A 17,211-nucleotide genomic window follows, 5' to 3' on the forward strand; every position below is an offset into this window, starting at 1 on the left:
CAGCTCCTCTCTGTCATTTGAAGATTGCCTCCCTTCAATCTTTCATGTCTGAAATGGGCACATGTTTTCCTGGAATTAACTCAGATCCTTTGGACATGAAGCTTTGGGGTGGGCAAATAACTTGGGCTGAAAACATCACTGAGCTGTCAGTCATGTGTAAACATGGAGGATCCCATCATTGGCTGGGTGATCTCCAATTTGTCCTGAATTCTCTGCATCTTGCAGGTTGTTCTTGGGAACTATCCATTGCTCCCACACGTGAACTATCCAACCTCCTGGACTTGTCTAGGGATCAGAAATGTGCTGCATTTTTCCTGCAGCATCAAGCAGTCAGAACAGACTCTTGCCTGAGGATGCACACAGATCCATCTACATCGAACTTCCAGAACAGCACACTTTATATATAATAATGGTCACCTCAGCAGGATCCTGGGACAATCACCAGGATCAAAGAGTTGTCCCTGGCATGAGCTGGTGTGGCATAGAAAAAGTAAAGCAATCAAACTGCAATTTCTTGTAAAGGCTGAATATGAATCTCTGACCACCTGGAGGAGACAATAATGAATCCCCTTGAATCCTGGCCAAGGCAGTGCATTGAGGCAAGAGGGACATGCCTGCCTCATTCTTCCCAGCACAGGGAAGTAAACTTCATTACTTTTCCTCTAGAAATTGTAGTGGAAACACCCCAAATTACTACTTCTAGCTCATGCCTTCAGCAGGTGAAAAGCAGCAGTAATGGGAGCAGCAAAGTGAGAGTGAATTTCTGATAGAGCAGTGACAAGATGGATGAATTTTCCCAGTCACGTTTCACCTCCCAGCTCAGTTCCCCATCCATGAAGTGAGAAGAGGATAATGTACAATTGAGAAGAGCTGTGGTAGATCTGGTCATGGCTACATGGCTGCTGAGGACAGGGTCTGGCACAAGCATAGCTGATCCTTTAGAAGCCAATTCTCACAGTCTCCAAAATAAGACATCAAGAGAGATGAGAAACTCCTGCTTCCCTTTATCAGGCAATTCAGTGGCACTAAAAATCCTTTAACACTGAGAAGGACTGCAGCTCTGGACAGGTTTTAAAAAAAGATGAAAGCAAGCACAGCCACATGGAAACACAAATGACATCCGTTCAGAATTAGCTCTGCCCCTTTTATCTTCCTAAGAAGCCACTCTGAACTCCAACCTTTGGATTCTCTCGAGGCATTAGCTTTTCATTAGTAATGAATGGTTGATCGCATTATGACAGACAAATGATGGGCAGCAGGAGGGTTTACCAACATGCCTTGCACTCCCACAGTCACTGAGGAGGAGGTCTAATGAGCAAATAACCTGCTGCAACTTTCTACATATTTCCTGTAATTGAGAACTCTTCTGTACTTTGTCTGGAATGCAGATGCCTGTCAGTCACGGGGTCATAAATAGGATTAGGGGCAGTTTCTGAAAAGGCAGGCAACCAGCTTTTGATGCTCAGTTGAAAATACAGATGTTTTCTGGCTGCATGGTTGTTAGGCAGTGGGATCTCCACCTCGGTTTCAGCAGGCTTGACTGATGGCTCTGCCCTGAGGCCCCAGGATCACAACTGGTGCAGATCCTATTAGGAGTGCAGACCCCTACTAATTTTTGCCTTTGCAATCAGCTACAAGATAGAGGCATTAAAAATACCCTGAGAAATCTGATAAAATGATACAGTCTTCTGAGAATTTTCACCTCCTCCATCCCAGCTATAGCTGCTATGTGTGACAGAAATGTCTGAAAAATTCAAATTTACTAATATTTAGTTAGATTTATTAGTGGCACTGACCAATACATTCAATTCACCAGTGCAGTTAAAAAAAAAAAAAAAAAAAAAAAAAGGGGGGCATTTTGGTTTGAGATTTTGTGTGTGTTTAGTTTTTTTTTGTTGCTGTTTTTTTTTGGTTTTTTTTAATGCAGCATCTAATTACAGGCTGAATTGCTTGTGCAGAGACTGTGAAACTTGACCAGTTATGGCAACCAGTAGGCTCTGCCTCTTAGCTTTGCTGTTTTTCTGCTTGTCCCTTCCCTTCCACATCTATAATAGAACTTACTTCTCTTGTCAGTAGAAGCTGTTCCTCCTGTCAGGAAATCTTGTTTTAGGGATGTCACGCAAGAGCTTTAAGATGCCCATCAGGATGATGGCTGGTGAACCACTTCATAAGCATGCAGAAACAATCCTTCATGCAAAATGCACTTCCAGCCACAACACCCAGGATAAAAAAAGTGTAAATAGGATGGGAGCTGCTGCAGTGAGGCAACTTCCTCAAGGTCACAGAGGAGATCAGACCAGGAATAAAACCTTCACCTCCCATGCCTCTCTGCTGGGCTCGACTTTTCTTTAGTATAAAGAAGTCAGTGTTGGAGTTTATTGGTTTCATCTAAGGAAAATTCCACTGGATCTCACCATAATGGAGGTAGGGAGAGGGGAGAGATCCAGTTTAATCAGTTTACCAAAGTTTGCAAAAGCTTTGCATAGAATGCAGCTGAGTATAAAACCATTCCATTTCAGCAGCTTTTTCAGGATATGCAAACCAGATGGAAGTCTATGTATTACATGATTAAATGTGCTCTAGATGAGCAGAGTCATCACCAAAATCACCCAAAGCAATTATGAGAGAAGTCATTGTCTCCCATTCATCTCTGCTAGGGTCACAAAAGCCTCCACAGAGATAAGGGGATGTGGTCAGTGCCCTGAGAGGCTGACACCCTAATTGCAGCCAGGACAAAGGGCCAGGGGATAAAGCATGAGGCAGGGTAAGGGGATGACATGGGGTGATGAGGATGAGGCCACAAGGTTACTCAGCAGACTGGTGATGAACAAGGCTGCCCGTGTCTCCTGCTGGCACTGGGCTGATCCGGCTGCTGACAAGGTTCTGCCTCTTTGGGGGTAGCATTGTGAAGTAACCATACCCAAATGCACCCTTTTGTCAGAGGACACAGAAAAATGCTTCACAGGAATGGCTCATTCTGCTCAACAGTGCTCCTGTATTCTGAGATCACTGCCTGTCTCCGGGTCCCAGCCAACCCCTCTGTTTCACACACAGATATGTATTGCATTTACAGTACAAAAGTAGGTTCTACCTAAATTCCAGCCCTGCTTGTGGATTTTATTTCCAAACAGCTTATCACCCTCAGCACAAATTCATATATTTAGGTAAAATATAAGTAACCATGTTGAGGTGGCAGCTGGGAGAGAATATGGGTATTACCATAAACTTATCCTTGTTTTTCCCTTGTTACATTTTAGATTATGAAACACAAACCTATTCAAATTTTGGCATCTGAGATACTTGATGAGTTTCCTTGAAAGGAAAGAAAAGACTTGCATGTTTGCTGACTTTTGTCCTCACACTGGCCTTTTGCAATGTCTGATGCAGCATCTTTCAAACTGCCATGAAAAATGGTTATGGTTTGTCCTATAGCTAAGCTAAAAATTCTACCAAGGATGCACCAATCAGAAAAAACCTCATTCAGTTCAATGTGGTGCTTCTCTGTCTTCCCTTGACATTTCATTTCCCTCAGCAACATCCTTTATCAATGAATTCCACTTGTCATACACATTCATATAGGAAAAAGGGAATATTAAGTTAGTAAGGGACATGAAGTACTTCATGTGAAGGGACTTTACTCACCAGTAGGTGTTTCAACACACAATTAACAGCAATGAAGGTCTAAGACATGTCCAGGAATTATTTTTATGTTGCTAGTAGCAGAATGGGATTGACATTTCAACACCTCAGCTTTGATTCTTATCTCAATGCAAGCAGATCAGTACCAGTCCCACCTTCAGAAGTGCAAGTTCTCATTGCCAGGTTCTCAAATTTCCCCAAATTTCAACTTTTTTTTTCTTTCCTTTCCTGGTCTCCCACAGCCATGAAGACACTGAGAGTCTGTTACTTTGGGTCTGCCAAAGCCCAGTTTTTAACCTCTTGGGTTAAAGCATCTGTGGAGCAAATAGATGTCATATTTGTCCAGTCACTTTGTGACCACAGCAGCACCTAGAGATAATGACTGATAAATGCATAAAAACATTTAGATGCCTAGGCTTTTTCCTAAGGAGATTTTTCGACAATCATTAAAATTCCTCCTTCCATCTCTGCTGCAAAGCTGAATTTGCTGCAGCAGAATCAGCCTCACAGAGAAACAGTGCTCACCATTCCCATATATTTCACATACCCTGTCGTGTTAGGTTCAAATTCCTAATCTTCCAGGGCTTTTCTCCTTTTTGCTTTCTTCCACCTCCCTCGTCTTCCTTTCTCTCTCTTCCTGTGACAGAAGTATTCTGTAACTTCTAGCCTGCAAGGCAGTAAAATTCAGCTTGGGGCAGCATTGCCAAGAAGCTCTCAGCTGACTCAAATTGGAAAATGCCATTTAAAGCACTGTTGGGCAAAAAGGAGAGACCAACAATTCAGTTTTGTTGCCTTATGTACTTATCTCTGCCCATTTGTGCTCACCAAGCAGAGCTGATCTCACTCCCAGCTGTCCCCAAAGAAAGGCACAGGTCTCCCACAGGACTTGTGACAAATCAGACAGACCCATGAGGATCTTTCCAACAGCCCAGAACATCTCTGGGCAGCAGGACTTGTTCGTACGGGGGATGAGTGAAGTGATTCTCTTCACTTCTCATAACAGCAAGGTGTGAGCCTCTGCTTGCCATGCCATCATCTCAGCTATAAACCACAGAGCACAAGAGGAGCCCCGCAGAAAGACTCCTTTAGAAGAGATTCTTTGTTTATTTCTGTCACATAGACAATGGAAATTTAGTGACTCAACCACCAACAGGGATGGGCCAAGGTAAAAATTGGTAGTAGTCACCAAAGCTGTGTCATGAAAGCACGTGAAAGAGTATGTGAGGACAAAAGGGGAATTAATAATTTATGTATTGGAATAGGAACAGGACCCAGGGGCAGTGCAGCTCTTTCAGCAGTCCTGCATGTGTTCATGAACTATCTGTACCAAGAGACTGGCAAATATTTTATGCATTAAGTCTCCAGAGGACTGAAGGTGACACAGACCTCACTGTCTTTCCTGGCTTCCAGGCAATACGTTTTCAGAATCAGAAGTTCTGCCTGATGTCAGCCCTGCCCAGCTGCAGACACAGTTAGAATCTCTCTTACAAGGTTTTCCTGAATGTGAACATGCACCCTGACAGGGGACAGCTCCCACATTTTCAGCTTTCCTTCCTGTGAAACCTGTGGAAATCCCCACTACCCATCTAGAGGCACATGGGACATCAATGACATCAGTGCTGATGCTCAAGAACAGCAGGAGTGTCTGCAGGGAGCAGGGTGTTCTCCCAAGCACAATATACCATGTTTCACCTTACCAGAGGGAAAACAGGGAAGTCAGATCACAGGTTGGTTCTGTCATGCTTCTTTCTAGTCACTGGAGCTAAGGGAAATAAATTCTTATTGCATTAAAGAAGCACACTGCTTGTACTCCAGTGCAAAATGGTATTGACACTAGAGAAATACTTTCCTAACACTGTTTGTGCCTCTGTCTCAGCCTCTTTCCCTCTGCTGTTCCTAAATAAACACTGAACTGAAATCATTTGTTGTTCCCAATATCTGTGTGCTTCCATTTGGAGCTGGCTGGGATTCTTGCACCCAGGACTGCATCATATCCTTGTACTTACAATTTCCTACAAAGGGAAAAAAACAACCCTGTTTTGTTTTTCAGTAATCCCAAAAGCTTTTTTTCTGTAAATTCATGCAAGGACTTTGTTTATGAGCAAACACACTCCTATCTAAAGATCACTGCTGCCAGAGAAATAGTGAAAAATTTATCCAAAAATGGGAGTATCACTTGGGGACCTCCACTTCACTGGCACTAAGATGCAAACACTGAAGACATTTAAAACAAGTTGTTTTGGAAAAGGCTGAATGAGTTCCTGACAGGTAAAATGAGCTGATAAAAAGCACAATGTCCCACAGAGATGAGTTTTATAGAATGGTATTAAGTTTATGAGCTTCTGGAAAATCCAAAATCTAAGATCATTCTAACTGTTCACCTGGCCAGGTATTCTTTTGATCATTCAAAAAAGATAAAGTGATATAAAATAGCAGCGAAAGATATTGCGTTTTCCATGCCTTAAATCTAAGAAAGCACATTTTGCAGAGCACTCACACAATTTTCCTTTCCGGAACTCTGGTAGATCTGCACTTAAGCACTCTCAAGTGGATGAAAATTGGATGAAGTACTACAAGTAATGGGCAAAAAAAATATATCTGGCTCTGTTTCAAGCTGAGAAGCAGCCTGTAATTATTCTCCAGAAAGGAACCAGTGTTCAGCTAGGGCTAGCTAAGTCTCTGATTAATTAAATGTAACATACATTAATATTGTCTGTCCACTAGGCGTGCAGTTAGATTTTGATCTTGCCTGCAAGATTTCCCACATCTGCACCACTGCCTTTTGTTTCCTTTTTGCCCCTGGCTACACTGAGAGCTGGTAAATTAGAGGTGAGGAACAGCTCAAGAGACCCAGGCAGTTCTGTACCGGTCTGTGCTGGCCACCTGGCACCAGTTTCCCTCCTTAGTTTCAACTTGGGTCACCCACCTGGCACCAGTTTCCCTCCTTAGTTTCAACTTGGGTCACTTTACAGTGCCATAATCTGCCTGTATCTGGGGGAGGCTGCTGCTTGTGGGTGGCAGGGAGGACAAGACTGTAATTCAGGAGGACGAAGTCTTGCATTTGTTTGAAGGATGGAAGGCCAGGCCTTTATCCTGCTTCAAAGAGGATGGCTTTGAATGGAAACTCAACTTCTCATTCTAAATATTCCTTTGAACTGAGGAATGACAAGCATAGTCTGTTCCTAAAAATAACATCCTTTTATATCTATTTCTTTTTCAAGTCCTGAAGAAATCTATTTCTGCCCAAGCCTGGTATCTTCTTCACATTTTAGCATTGAAAATTATTTTATCAGAAACTCAGATTCAGGAAAGAAAAGATGGAATCAATCTCATTGAGATGAATTCCTGGATGAGTACTTCTACTGACTTTTTTTTTACCTCCTTCATTTCTGCTCTGAGTTGAAGGCAGTGTCCTCATTGTCTCTTTTTTTTCACTGCCCTCTGGTTCATGGTGAAAATGGGATCTCACAGCACAAGTACAGGAGAATTTTGGGAGGAAACTAACCCGGAAGAGCCAGGATGAAACCCTGAACAACCTGAAATGTGAAGGGTATCCCTTCCTATGGTAGGGTTTTGGAACGAGTTGATCTTTAAGGTCCTTTCCAACCCAAACCATTTTACAATTCTATGAGGAGTTTCTGACTGCAGAAGGAAAATTATGAAAATGGCCTATTTAGAAAAGTGTTCTTTGGAAATGATTTGATTAATGTGTTAATATCAATTTTTATATATATATATATATATATATATATATATATATATGACAACAGCCTTCAAATGCTTCAAACATGTTTGTGTTACTGCAAAATTGGCAGCTTCTGTGGTATCTGAATGTTCTGAATGGCCACATGGTCAAAATCTTGAAGCTCCAGTGCGTAATAAAATGTCATCCCCTTCACGAGCAGCTCTGCGTAAGCAAGGCCTATTTTTTTCTCATCTCTGTAGTATGTTTTTAAGAAAATATGATGGTTAATTGAAAATGGATATTTTTCCATATGGCCTGGAACAAAGTTTTGGATAAACAGAAGACTGAACCGTCTGGAAACAACAGATGGCAGTGTTTTAAAGACGAAGAGATGAAAGCTTGGATAACCAGTGCTGGATATCAGCAGGGACAGGATGGAGGCAGCGCGCTTACATCTGGGAATTCAGCTCTACCATATTTCTGTGGGACAGACATGTGGTCCAAGGAGAGCCTGTTTTTTAAAATGAAAAAGAAGAAAGTGAGCTACCAGTCATACTCCGGCAGCCAGGTACAAGGTTTCCTGGTATTTAATCTCAATAGGATCAATTATGGCCATAAATAATGTCCCCAGGGCAATTGGCAAGTGAAGAAGGGTTTATATCACCAGTGCAAAAGCTTAACCTCTTTCTCTTATCTATTTACTTAAAATCCTGGGAGAACCATTCTGAAGAGAACAGGGATTGGAAATGTAAAAGTAATTGAGTAATTGAGTAAAAGTAATTGAGTAATATCTCCCATAGCAAAGGGAGAGTTTGTCCCAATTTCTGTAGCAAGCTGTGTTAATATTAAAAGGTGATTCTAAGCCAGAACCAGGACTGGCTTGAATAACACTTCCTTCCCTCACTACAATGCTCAGCATCATTTCTGAATAATTTTTTGGTGGGGGATATCCAACACATTACAGAAAAACTTCTACAGCAGAGAAGGAATGAACTCTTAATATTTCTCTCTGATAACTTGTATTTAGTTTTGGAGATGAAAGAATTCAACAAATTGTGCTGTCCCCCAGTGCCACCTACAACAGCCCTGCCAGCCCACCTGCAAACACCCAGTTCTGCTGAGCAGGTAACATGCTTCAAATCCTTCCCTCAGATGCACTGACATCAGGATTCCAGGAATAACACAAGGCAGATGTGCAAAGTGGAAGGGAAAAAAATCCCTGTGTGCCTTTTTGCACTTCCTTCATCTCAGTAATACAGGATAGCTCTGTTTCTGCCTCAGCTGGGAAAGGCTGGACACTAATTATCCTTTGAGCTTTGTCTCCCTTGACAGAGGCAGTAACAAAGCTCTTGTGTTAGTAGTATTTTACTGTTGTATTATTTTTTGGGCCTCACCTTCTTTTTGTCTTTTTTTTTTTTTTTTTTTTTTTTTTTTTTTAATGTATGGCTTTTTTGATTGTTCCAGTAGGTTTATGACAATTTTTGTTCATGTGTTGCTGATATAAGCTCCCAAAGCTCCTCCCAGCTTCACATAACTTTGAGTCTGGAACTCGCACAAACCAGGGATACACACAAGCACGTACTAAAAAAACATCCTTCCTGAACAGTGTTGAGAAATTCAGGTTTACTGTTACTAGCAAATTGTAATGAGGATAGAAGAAAATTTTGCGTTTCAATAGAAACTTGTGCACAATGTCATATCAGAACCTCTGCTGCATTTAATGCTCATAGCAGTCATTTAAATCTCACCTCTTGTGTATTGTTTTGTCTCATTTCCAGAGCTGGAGTTATCCATCAGAGCTTCCTGAAATTTCCCTGGGTTTTACACAGGAAGGGAGCAGAAGCAGATGGGGAGTGTGCCTCAGCAGTGACAGTGCAGGATCTGGAATTTCTTATTGGATCTTGAAGGATCTGCTCTCACCTCAGCTTTGGTGATTGGTGCCAGAGTCTGAGAGGGCAGAGCAGGTGGCCACTCCAAGGGGGATGTCTGATCTGCACATCCACGTCTGTGCTGAGAACCCACATATAGCTGCTGGAATGAAAACCCAGCAGGCTTTAGGAAACCCTTGGCAACAGCACTGCAAGGGAAGAGGATCCCCTGGGCTGCCTGAATGGTTTGGCTGTGACTAATAGATTTTCCCGGGATCACGTTAGAGATGTTAGTTGTATCTCTGTTTAAAAGGAGCAGAAAAATCCCCCAGCAAGTGCAGACTTCTTGCCAGTAGAGCTGAAACATCTAATTTTTGCCAGGAATCAAAGAGATGTTTCCTCTTTCCAACAGGTGAAATCAGCCCCATGGAGTCAAAGGAGTCACACCACCAAAAAAGAAAGTCAATTATAGGATAAGGCAGGACCCAAACATCAGGATTTAGAGGGTAATGCTGCTCAAATGACACACAGGCTTTGCTTAAGCATGCACTAGATCTCCCTTTATCCACTAATTGTGCAATTCATTCAAAAGAACAACCAGATTGGTTTCATCTGTTGCATATTGTATGGGCCAAACCCCAGGAAAATATTTCCCTTGGCTCTTCCCAAGAAAAACATTCACACACGCTGTTTATTTTGATATTTTCAAATACTACTTTTATCTTATGTTTAAGCTAGATGTTCCTTCACAACTTGGTCTTCTGATTCCTTGTCCCTTTGGTATCCCTTAATTAGACCTGGTGACTAATTAAAAAGGAATTATTTATTTAACAAATCCCATCCTTTTCCATCATAAAGCATCTACAAGCAAAACATTTCCTTCTCCCCCCCACCCCTCCCCCCAAGTTGGTGCTAATTAAAAATGATTTACAGGCATTCAGAGCAGAATTCTTTGCCCTTGTGCTTCTTTGAGGTGCACCATGTCTGCAAGGATGTGCCTTGTGGGACAGTGATGCCTGAGTGCCTGACATGGGCAACTCTGTGACAGCTTGGAATGGAAAATGTTTATGTCCAGACATAGATTCTCTGCAAATACAGACTAATTAACAGTGCCAGACATCTCTCTACACAAGGTTCCCTCACTATTGTGCTTCCCCAGGCCCAGGCAGAGGGCCTGGTCCTGTGCAGCTCAGGAAGGGTTCCTGTGGTTGTTTGTCAGAGCAGTTGTTTGTCCGAGCAATGGCAGGGGACAGCTGTGAAATGCACAGCCTCTTGCTCCCTGGCTCCCTTCCTTCCCTGGCTCCAGCTCTCTTCACTCCATCTCTTGTCCTCTTACTGGAGGGAGAGAAAGTGGAGAGGAGAGCTGGGTTTGCCTCTTCACATCAGGTGCCCACCCTCCTCCTCTTGCCCCTGCAGTGTTTGAGTGGTGTGTACCTGGATATGCACCTGCAGTGAGGGCTGGTAGGTGGGAACATCCCTGTCCTTTCCCTTGGTTGCCCTGTACCCCCTGCTCCAGACACACAGCTCAGCTCCCTCTCTGCTCCTGGCTGACCTGCTGCAGGACCACCAGGGAACAGCAGACTTCCAGGGAACATCTGAGAAGAGGCTTCTTTTGTTGGACACGAGTGAATCATTGCTTTTGAACCTGATAAGGGAGAACTAATGGGTAGAAAAACTGGCAGATTTTTGTTTCTTTTAGTTTTTTGTGGGTTTTTGGGTTTGGTGGTGGTTTTTTTTTTTGGTTGTTTTTTTTTTTTTTTAATCAAAAGAAAGAGAAACTAGGGAACCATACAAACCTGCTGGGGTTACCTGCAGCAGGAAGAACCGCTACAGTCTATAATGCACTACAGGCACAGATGCTCCCCTACCAAAGCTGCTGCAAGGCTGACATGACATTGCAAATGACAGCTGAGCACTCTAAAGCTGAGGCAGCCCCAGAAACACATCACACAAAGGAGGGGAATAAAAGAATGACCAAAAGCACCAACATGCATTTGCTGCTGCCCCTGGGATGGTGTCCGAGGTTACAATACAAAGACGTAGTCTATTCCCATCCTCAAGGGCTGTTGAAACCAGGAGGGGCATTGTTTTGTCTTATCTCCTGTTCATGGACCCATCACTGCCTTTCCCATGGCTCAGAGATAACTCCTTCTGGGAGCCATTTCTGTTTAGTGGGCAATCAAGGACCCACAGCACGACTCACAGAATGATATCAGCCCATTGTGAGATGCTCCACCCGGGGGGAGGAGCTAAGCATCCCTACCTGGATATAATCTGGGTTTGGGACAGAACAAGCTGCCCTTACCTACTGATTTCCAGAGAAGCAGCTACCTTTTCCACTGGATCTTCAGAGGAAGGCTACACCTGTCAACAAGATCACTGCTCCAACAGAACCACATCTGCCACTCTAGGTGGACTGCAGCCACCAATCCAACTGGACTGCTGCCAACACCCTGACCAACAGAGTTTCAGGTTGTATTCTGACTCTGTCAGTGTTTTTTTCTTTTGTATTATTGCATGTGTTTTGGGATTTTTTTTTTTCCTTTTCCTAATAAATTGTATTTCTGACTTGGAGTCTCACTGGTTTTGCTTTCAAACCAGAGCAGATGGGAACCTCAGCACAGGAATCACTTATACCTTCCACTAGCCCAGCTTGCTCAGAGCCCCTTCTAGCTGGGCCTGGAACACTGCCAGAGATGGGGCAGCCACAGCTGCTCTGGCCAACCTGTGCCGGGGCCTCCCCATCCTCACAGGGAAGAATTCCTTCCTGATATCCAAGCTAAACCTGCTTTCTCTCAGTGTGAAACCATTCCCCAGTTTCCTGTCACTCCAGGCTCCTGTCAATAGTCTCCAGCTTTTCTGTAGGTTCCCTTCAGGCGCTGGAAGGCCTCAGTTACACCACAGGGGTTGGGATGAGATTATCTTTAAGGTCCCCTCCAACCCAAACCATTCTGTGATTTCCACGATGTGTGTGCCCAACCTGAGTCACTGATCAGAGTTTGCCTAGCTTCAAGTCTGCCTTGCAGGCAGGTGCCAGCACCAGCATCTCATCCCAGCCAGGTCCTACACATGGTAAATACAGACACACAGCTCTGCCAAAAATGCCTTTCAAAAAGCAGGCACTTCTAAAGGAATTTAGCATATTTGTAATAGTTTTCACAGGGCTTGGATGATTTTTTCCTATATGATTTTAAAAGGAAATTGACTACATATTTTCAGAATAACTTCGTCAGCCCAATTTTGGCAAAGGGACTCAGGAAATCACAGAGAGATGAAGCTGGGAAGCGAAGCCAAGCAGACCATTGCTGTGAAAAAACTCCTGTGGAAATTGCCTCTAAAATACCTGCTAGTGGGGGTGACCACACAGGGCTTGGAGATGGTCCCACACGTCTGAGTCTCAGCTTTGGGAGTTAGGGAAGGAGCAAGAAGAAAAATATCTGACTTCCCCTGAGCCTGGAAGTGTGAGCAGAGGAAGGAGCAGTGCTCCCAGATGTTCCCTTTTCCCTTCAGCTGGGTGTCACAGATTTCCTGGGATGATGACGGGATGCAGACCTCACGGATGTTGCTGCTTGTCTGCCGGAGCCTTCTGTGATAAATAGGTCCAGTGAAAAAAAAAAAATATCACTGATTTCAGCATGACCTCTTCTCATTCATTTCCACCAAAGCAAGGGGGATGTGTTTTGGTGGTGGGTTTTATTTGTTTTTTTAGAAGCTGTTAACTTTTTTAGAAGATATTAACTTGTGTGGAAAGGCAAATAAAAAATTATTATAATAAAAAAAGTAATTTAGTCCCAAATGAAGAACTTGGCCTTATTTTGGCTCCCGAGGTACTGCGGTGTCCCTCAGGAGCTGGGGCTCAGCTGGTTTGTGCCTGTGCAGGGCATGTGATCCCTGCCATGACACACAAATTGATAATAAACAGTACAACATGCAGCACACGCAGAGTCAGAGGAGACAGGCAGCGAGAAATAAGAGGCTGGAGCTCATATGGGAGATGTAAAGTTTGTCTCTTTTAATACTTCTTCACAGCATTAGCTTTTGCTGAAGAATTAAGCTGCCGTAATCTTCACTAAAGCCAAGAGAATAACAAGCCGGTTATAATTAATCTATTTTCTTGGCTTTAGAGAAAATCCCAAGTTATTTTTCTTCAGCTACTAAGCCAATTCCAAGGAAAAACTCCTGTCAGTGTGAGTTAGGTGAAGAGTGTTCCTGACTGAACTTGAAGCCATGGAGTAGCTTTCAGAGTGCTTTCTCCTCTGATGCTTTGTAGCTTGTTCTGTGAACCTGTGTGCAGTTCATGTCCTGCCCCATGAACGTGTTGGATGTGATGATTTTATAGGTCCTTTCCACCCTAAATGATTCCATGGCTCAATACCCACCTCCTCTGATTGAGTGCCCTGTGTATGTGGTATTGCTTTCCTTCTGCTTTCTTGCTCCATCTACTGGAACCAGTTCTACATGTCATTGGAATGAACAAAGTATGTCAGGGATATATTTATTTATTCTTGTCAGAAAAAAAAAAAAAAAAAAAAAAAAAAAAAAAAAAAAAAAGAAAAAAAAAAAAAAAAAAAGAGGGAGAAAAAAAAAAAAAAAAAAAAAGAAACTCCTTAATCCAGTCTTTACTGTTGATTTATTTTGGTTTTATAGCTAAGTCCACATTTTGTAAACTAAATCTTCCCCTTTTTCAGGCTCTTAATCAGTCCTGGCAGTAAGAATACAATTCTAGATCCAAATATCCTCACAGGGCTATGTCCTTACTGACCTTCTGTGTTTCCAAACTCTTATGAAAATATGTTGTTGTATCTCAAAAGATTAGATGTAGCAAAATAACAACAAAAACAAGTCAAAACCCTCTCCTAGCATCAACAGAGGACATTTTGTTGAATTTAGTCGAGATTTGAGTTGTACAAGTCCTATATAGCTGTTGTGTTAAAAATAATGATCATTTGATAAAAGCTTCATAATAGATGGGAGAAAAACTAACAACTAGATGCCAGAGGAAACCTTAAACCACACCTGTAAGATTGAATATAAGAATACTGTCATGTTTTTTTGTCCCTTGTTTAAAGTGGCTACTGGAAAAGGTCTGGGAAAATAATCCTCTTAAGAATTAGCTCATTAGGAGAGGACTCTCTGTTTAAGTGCTGGGCAGAAAATGTTAGAAGATCTCTGTGTATTTGTGCAAGGATTTTGCTTGGATTTCTTCTGCCTTTTGTGCTTAAAGTGCATCAGGAAAGTCAGGAGTCACTGCAGAAATGGACTTCACCTTGTGGGGCAGATTCAAGCAAGGCTGTGATTTCTTCCTATGAATTTCCTTTAAGCAGAGAACAGCTTCCTCCAGAAAAGAATGAGCCTGTGGACTGGAATAAGACACTGGGAGGCTCTGACATACCAGTAAATATTGTACAGAGCACCTCATTATCCCCACAGCTTCATGGAGCTCCTCTCTCCTTGCCCATTTCCACCTTCCTACCTAGCTTCCTTCTGGTCCTAAAGGCACAACATTCACTGTCTTTCCCAAAAATGCATGATTCAGTTGGAGGGCTGCAGTAGCCTTTCCAAGGTGATGGATCACCTTGGTTGCCTATTAATTGCATCCCTGAAGTTACTGAAATCAGACACTACAATGTTAGATAACAGGGAGCCTGATATAAGGATTGATATCTGTGACATAAACTGCACAGATTTAACCAGATGGTGGATCAATATTCCTTATATATTTAAATTCAAGGATGATGTCTTTCAAAAGTGACTCACAGTTGTGTCTGCCTTAAGTTCTTCCCACATGGAAGCACAGTTCTGAAAATCAAGTTCACTAAAGCCAGCCCTAACACCAGGAGGAATGCAGATGAAATTTGCCAGCCAGTTTTCGAGGGTGATCCCATCTCTGGAAAATGCAGGGTCAAATCCCAAACTGCTGGCAGTGCACAATTTCCACAGTGGGACTTACTGAAGGCCACAGCAATGGAAGTTTGCTGGGAATGCATATTTTTCCACTGCTATCCCAATTTCTCTACCTAACTGGTTAAAAGCTGCACACGGAATTGAATAGAGAAAAAAAAAAAACCTCAGCTCAAGGGGATACTGAAGCCAAAAGAAAGATTTCCACTGATTCCAGTGGGGTTTGAATCTGCCTTGCCTCAGGTGCCTGCATTAGAGACACATTTAATCCTTTGATAGTAATCATTTTGCTCATTGAAGCTGTATCTGTGGAACCAGGACTGGCTTGGAAACACTGTGAATAGAGGACTTGTTTTTAGTGAGAGCCCTAAGAATCAGGAAAAATAAAGCTGCGGGATTGTGTCAACAAGCAACTGAAAATACACAAAAATAAAAAATATTTAATTAGATCATTATGCACAAATAGAGTATTATCAGTCTGTCTCAGCAGTTGTTATGGAATCTGGTTGGTTTTAACAATTCCTCTGGGGGTGGGAAAGAGGCAGCAAGGCAACCTGCTAATTAATGCAGCCATTAATAATTGAATAATCAATTAATAATTGAATACATTTGCAGATGATGGGCAAAGGATGGGAACTGCAGGGAATATGCAGAGTTTTGGTAGTACTGGAGGATTTAGCACAGATTAAAACACATTTAGTAGAAAACTCATGCAGACCTTTCAGTGAAAAAGATGCATGTGGTGCATACAGACTCTGTACTAATTTTTTTGCTAAAAATATTCTTCAGCCTCCATTGTCTGCAGGCCTTGCAGATGAACCATGGATTGGTGGCCCTTGCAAGGTAAGAAGTGGGAGTTCAGGTACAAATCCTCCTCCTTTCCTAACTTTAAATGCAGTTCTACTGTTGTATCTGAAATTTTGTGTTCCTGGACCCACAAGACATCCAGTACAAGGTGTGCAGGAATTTACCTACAGAGAACAGCTTACACACAAAACTGATTTATATTTTCTTTTCAAAAGCAAAATAATTAGACCAGACGGGGAACAGAGAGACCATCTGTGGTTAATTAAAGGGTGAGATTGCAGAGCAGCAACAGATGTTATATTGCTGTAGTCAGAGGAGTTTATTGCTAACAGTGGTGAATTTTGTGCATAGTGGACTGGGCATTTCCAACCAATTATTTAATAGGCAGACTTCCACAGAGGTCACCCTTTTCTTCTTGGAAAAAGGAAGGGTTTGAGTGTCATTAATGCTGCAGGAGTGGTCTAGATAGCAAAGTTGTTTATATCCTGAGATGAGGACTGAAAAGCCAGTGATACCCATCACAAAGAAAGGTATCTAGGGCTGATGATTAAAAGAGTGGGCAGGTCTGCATGAAGAAGACATGACAGAAAAGGCCAACATTCCCACAGCTTCACTCAGTTCCTGAAAACACCCTTTAAAACTAGAGATAAGCACAGTGAGAGAGTTCACGTGGCTTCATGGATCAGACAGATCCTCTAACTGATGGCATTTGAGTATGGAGTGACTCTGGAGCAGGGAGCTCCTTCCATCTGGGTCCATTTCTTCTCCCGAATAACTCCTCAAAGCTGTTTGACACTACCCTGCACCACCAGTCCCAGGGAGAAGTTGTGGCAAACAGAGCAGCAAACTCTGGATTTTCTGCTGGACAGGTAAACACACCTCACATTGTCTGATCTGACAGGCTCACACCCAGCTGGAGCTGGTAACACTTTATACAAGCCATTCCATTCCTCCTTTTTGTTGCTCCCTATTTGCACTGCTCTGATTAGATGTGGAGGTTCAAATGTTCCTACTGACGAGGCTCCATGCATACTAGAGCTTGGATCTGGAGGTTTGGTACTAGCTGTAACACCCAGTGTGGTGTTAGCTACTCACACACGCAGACATGCTGCTTTTCATTTGTTTGCCTGTTTAGCTGGGGTTTCCACTTTATATCTGGAGTGGTACAAAATGGCTATGAAATTCTGCACCAAATTTGTATGCAATTCCTCCTCTGCTTACTTTTTTTCCCCCTTTTCCCTGCAGAGATTTTAGCTGGTTTTCATTGCTAAAGCAAGGAGTCACAATAGCCCACAATAAATTTGTATGCAA

The sequence above is a fragment of the Onychostruthus taczanowskii genome, unplaced genomic scaffold, assembly GCF_017590055.1.
Source record: "Onychostruthus taczanowskii isolate IOZ18803 unplaced genomic scaffold, ASM1759005v1 scaffold95, whole genome shotgun sequence".
Classification (NCBI taxonomy): domain Eukaryota; kingdom Metazoa; phylum Chordata; class Aves; order Passeriformes; family Passeridae; genus Onychostruthus; species Onychostruthus taczanowskii.